The following is a 6,000-nucleotide window of genomic DNA, read 5'->3' as shown; positions in this document are numbered from 1 at the left end:
TCAATTGTTGTTTAACAATGTTCTTTCGCAAGACTCTGAGGAAAGTTGCTGCGAGTTGTGAAATTCAAGGGGTTCCTCCATAGGCAGACACACTCTGTACCTGACCCTAGAGACGTGAGGAAAAGCAGCTGTGGTGGCTTCCAGGTTTCTGTGAGATTTCACGAGAGCCAAACAAAATTGTGTGATGGCCTCATGCAATCTTGCTGGAACCTGGAAACCGTGGCTGTCAGGAAGTCAGATTAGCCTAAACCAGAGCCAGGGCCTTTTCAACACTGGCTCCAGCCTGGTGAAACGCTCTGTCTCATGAGACCAGGCCCCTGCAGGATCTGATTTCTTTCCGCAGGGCCTGTAAGACAGAGTTGTTCCACCTGGCCTTTGCCATGGAATCAACGTGATCCCCTCCCCCTCTTTCTTTTTTCCCTTTCTCCTTCTGTGATGAAACTCCTATTTGGGGACATCTTGCTTTTTTTCTGGCCCACGTAGGACCAGTCTGGATAGTTGGCCTTGGTGAAGACTTGATGTTTTCATCCCCAAAAAAGTTTTTGATTTGAGTTTCTACTGAAATGAGGCTGCATTTTAATGTTGTATTTTAATCTTGTTTTTTTTAGTTGTATTTCAATCAATTGTTTCTATACCTGGTGTTAGCTGCCCTGAGCCTGGTCTTAGCTGGGGAGGGTGGGATATAAATAAAATGTATCATTATTATTTATTAAAGCCCATCACCTCATTCAGAGACCTGGCCTAACTTTTAAGAAATTGCATTTTTGTTTCCAACCAAGCACATAAAGGATTAACTTCAATTTGTCTGTCGAAACCTAATACATAGTGAAATGCTTAAAAAGGACAAAACAACAACAACAACCCAAGACAGTAGTTAATTCAGCATGTAATTGAACTGAACTAATGATGAAACAGTCTCTCAGTTGCCAAAGATTACAGAAGCTGTGTTTACTGTGAATGTATAATACAGAAGTGAAAGTCAGGTCACATCATGAATAATTTCTCCCCTTACGGATATAAAAGCAGGCATGTTTATTCTAGTTAATGTTGGAGAATTTGTAGGCTGCATCCCTGCAAATCACACACACATACGGAATCCTTCTATGAAAATGCTGGGATATTGTCCTAGTTAAAAAGGGTAAAGGGACCCCTGACCATTAGGTCCAGTTGTGACCGACTCTGGGGTTGCGGCGCTCATCTCGCTTTATTGGCCGAGGGAGCCGGCATACAGCTTCCGGGTCATGTGGCCAGCATGACTAAGCCGCTCCTGGTGAACCAGAGCAGCAGACGGAAACACCGTTTACCTTCCCGCTGGAGCGGTATCTATTTATCTACTTGCACTTTGATGTGCTTTCAAACTGCTAGGTTGGCAGGAGCAGGGACCCAGCAACGGGAGCTCACCCCATTGCGGGGATTCGAACCGCTGACCTTCTGATCGGCAAGTCCTAGGCTCTGTGGTTTAACCCACAGCGCCACCTGCATCCCTATTGTCCTAGTTAGAGCAAAGTTATTCTTATGGCAATCTACTCTCGATTGTGGGGAAGAGGCTGTCATTGGAATTCTACTCAATATTGATCCAGATTCCAACATATAGTTAGCAGAGTAAAAACTTAAATACGTTGCAGGGTTCCCCCAAAAATAGACCAGAGGCAATTATATTTCATCCAGTAGAGCTTTACTACTACTGAACGCAAATGAGCATCATGGTCACAAATCCAATACATTCAGGACTGGCACTGTCCATAAGAAATCCAGTTGCAGCAGACTTCACTTAAACTTACACTAAGACAAAACACTATATACAGAACACCACATCAGAAGGAAGAGAGATAGAAAGAGAAAGTGAAACCCAGGCTCCTTCTGGCCTCTTATTATAGTCAGCATGACCTTGAAGAAGAGATAACAGAACCAGTTTAAGGCAGCTGTACTCAGCTTCTCTGATGGAATAACCCAAACATCACGAACCTGCTGCTTGTTTATTTCACATGGAGAAGCTTCCAGAACCCTCTTGAATTAATTAGAATAGGAAATATCTCTACACATCAGATCAACACTTTCTGTACTAAAAAATGCAAACTAACAGAGGCAACATGCATTTATATTCACCACAGTACAGGTATGGTATGGAGAGCCAGCGTGGTGTAGCAGTTAAGAGTGGTAGACTTGTAATCTAGTGAACCGGGTTCGCTTCCTCAACATGCAGCTGCTGGGTGACCTTGGGCTAGTCACACTTCTCTGAAGTCTATCAGCCTCACTCACCTCAGAGAGTGTTTGTTGTGGGGAAGGAAGGGTAAGGAGATTGTTAGCCGCTTTGAGACTCCTTAAGGGGAGTGAAAGGCGGGGTATCAAGCCCCAACTCCTCCTCCTCCTCCTCCTCCTCTTCTTGTTGGATGGTCTCCTCCTTCTATAGAGTTTACCTCCAGAAATTGTTCAACCTGCTTGGGCATCTCACTTTATATTATGCCAAACCTCTGAAACGCAAACTGGAAATTCAGTTTGGAATTCACTTCCTCGCAGTCCTCTTCCTTCACAGGTGGCTAGTCTGTCCAGCCACCTTCCTTTTCCTGGTAGGTCTGGTGTTGCTTCTGGTAGGTGACAGTACAGAGGGGCAACTTGTGAGATGGGGAGGAGGAGCATAGCACCAAAAAACCTGTTAGGTGGATGACTCAGGTGGCACCTCTGCAAGCAGGGGGGAAATGGGACATCCCAGGATCCATTCAGAAGCTGGAATGGCTTCTGTAATTCCAGGATGTCCTACTTTAAGTTGAGGTATATGTCCTTGTGCTCAGGCCCTGATTGTGGGCTTTTCAGAAGCATCTGGTTGGCCACTGTGAGAGCAGGATGCTGGACTAGTTGGGACACTGGTCCAGTAGGCTCTCCTTATCTCCTTAAGCCCTTGTTCTGGTTTGAGCAGTGCTGGATTTACGTATAAGCTAAATAATAATAATAATTTATTATTTGTACTCCGCCCATCTGGGCGGCTTCCAACAAAGATTAAAAATACATTAAAATTTCACACATTAAAAACTTCCCTGAACAGGGCTGCCTTCAGATGTCTTCTAAATGTCAGGTAGTTGTTTATCTTTTTGACATCTGATGGGAGGGCGTTCCACAGGGTGGGCGCCACTATCGAGAAGGCCCTCTGCCTGGTTCCCTGTAAGCTCACTTTTCACAGTGAGGGAACCGCCAGAAGGCCCTCGGCACTGGACCTCAGTGTCTGGGCAGAACGATGGGGGTGGAGACGCTCCTTCAGGTATACTGGACCAGGGCCGCTTAGGGCTTTAAAGGTCAACACCAACACTTTGAATTGTGTTCAGAAGCGTACTGGGAAACGTACTAAACAAGCTATAGCTTAGGGCCCCACTCTCTTGCTCCCCCCCCCCCAAAAATCCTGGATGTACATTTCCAAAATATAAGATAAAAAAAACAAATAAAATAAAACCTACATACAGCAACAGTGTTTTGGGTTGTGTAGGCTCCTATGATATAAGTAATGGGCCCCGCCTGCTAGCCTGCTCCCTAAAAGATCACTGGTTTGCTCATTTCTATCATTTCACTACTAATATATTTCTTAATTGTATTTTAGTTCAACAATTATTTTGATAAAATACACATTTTGTTATGTGCAAATGGCTTTAGATACTTATTAGGTCCATAAATTACCATATAGCATGTATTCAACACAAAAGACAGTGACAATTTGTTGTTGACAAAGGACAGCTGGATATATAAAGGGCCACATTACCTCCAGTAGCTTAGGGCCTCGTCAGACCTAAATCCGGCCCTGGGTTTGAGACAGTCCAACTGCAAATGAAATCAGCCATTGCCAGATCTCAGATTATTTATGGAACTTGAAAGTAACCTCCCTGAATATTGATGTAGATTTTAGTCCAGTAGTAGCCATTGTCTTGTTTCTGGCACTGGTTAATTAGTATATAATTCCTTGATGTTGCTGATTCCCCAAGTATCAGATCGCTCCTCCTCGAAGGATCCAAAAGGAATAATTTTCCCAGCAGCAGATCTCAGAAATTAATCTGGGTCATTTGTTTCTAAATGCTATTATTAGGTTGGAGAGGCTCTGTGACAAATTCAGGAAGGGAGCTCATTTTTGTAAATAATCTTTTAGTGCTTTGTGCCTTCTGTTGCTGTTACGAAAGGCTGTTGGTTTATAATGACGTTGTAAACACTGGGGCATTTCTGGATTATTATTTTTTGCCAGTAGTTGCTAATAACTAATCATGATTCCCGAGTAGATAATGAAAGTACAATTCTGCAGCATTTTGTGCTAATGTTCTGTGGTGGATCAGAAGGCATTCAACCCACCAGCTGTGTTTCCAGGGCAAAGGCAATCTGTGGCTGACTTTATTTTGTGCCGTGTGTCAAGAATAGTGCTCTCTGGTCATAAGTCCTACGGATAGGGAGATAATTAAATAATAATAATTGTAATTGTTTACATAATTTTAATGCATATTATTTGTATAAGAAAATGCTTGATATATTTCTTAGCTAATTTGACATGTGAACCTATGTCATTTGGTCTGTATATTTCAATTTCCTCTTGTTATCACTAAGGATGGGTGGATCTGTCCGTTTCAGTTTCCTCTCTTTCTTATTTTTCCCATTTTAATTCCAGTTTTCCCCATTTCTGCAGCAGGGGGTTGGACTAGATGATCCTAGCGGTCCCTCCCAACTCTACAATTCTATGATTCTATGAATTTGCGGGTGGTGGTGGTTGTTTAAACCCTCGTGAAAATTCAGCAGCATTTTCCTGCATATTCCTCCCAATAAACACATTTTTGTATGCAATTTTGCTATATTTTCACAGATACATGCATTTATATGCACACTCTATCCTAGTACATGCATCTTTGAACACATTACTTGGTGTAAGAACAATGTTGCAAAATTCAGATATGTGCAGATTTCAAAAGATGGTTGCATTTTGCTTCTTGTATTGTTTTGGAAAGTGCAAATTAGGTAGGTTCACCTTTAAAGATGAACTGAATCAGATTTATCCTCCACTCCCAGATCCTCCAAGTGTCCCTATTTTCCAGGGACATCCCTGATTTAGAGAAGTCGCCCCAGTTTCTGATTTGATCCTGGAATGTCCCACTTTTCCTTAGGACGTCCCTATTTCCTTAGGACGTCTTGGGCAAAAAAAATGAGAGGCACAAATACAAGATGGGTGACACCTGGCTTGAGAGCAGTACATGTGAAAAGGATCTAGGAGTCTTGGTTGACCACAAACTTGACATGAGCCAACAGTGTGACGCGGCAGCTAAAAAAGCCAATGCAATTCTGGGCTGCATCAATAGGAGTATAGCATCTAGATCAAGGGAAGTAATAGTGCCACTGTATTCTGCTCTGGTCAGACCTCACCTGGAGTACTGTGTCCAGTTCTGGGCACCACAGTTCAAGAAGGACACTGACAAACTGGAACGTGTCCAGAGGAGGGCAACCAGAATGGTCAAAGGCCTGGAAACGATGCCTTATGAGGAATGGCTAAGGGAGCTGGGCATGTTTAGCCTGGAGAAGAGGAGGTTAAGGGGTGATATGATAGCCATGTTCAAATATAGAAAAGGATGTCACATAGAGGAGGGAGAAAGGTTGTTTTCTGCTGCTCCAGAGAAGCGGACACGGAGCAATGGATCCAAACTACAAGAAAGAAGATTCCACCTAAACATTAGGAAGAATTCCTGACAGTAAGAGCTGTTCGACAGTGGAATTTGCTGCCAAGGAGTGTGGTGGAGTCTCCTTCTTTGGAGGTCTTTAAGCAGAGGCTTGACAACCATATGTCAGGAGTGCTCTGATGGTGTTTCCTGCTTGGCAGGGGGTTGGACTCGATGGCCCTTGTGGTCTCTTCCAACTCTATGATTCTATGATTCTATATTTTCAACAGAGAAATATTGGAGGGTATGGAGTTATCCAACCCCCAAAATATCTGAAGGCAGTCCTGTATAGGGAAGTTTTAAAATGTTAAATATTCTATTATGATGGCAG

This window comes from Podarcis melisellensis (genome assembly GCF_964234715.1).
Source record: "Podarcis melisellensis genome assembly, chromosome: 9".
Taxonomy (NCBI): Eukaryota; Metazoa; Chordata; class Lepidosauria; order Squamata; family Lacertidae; genus Podarcis; species Podarcis melisellensis.
Note: the sequence above shows the minus strand (reverse complement) of the source record.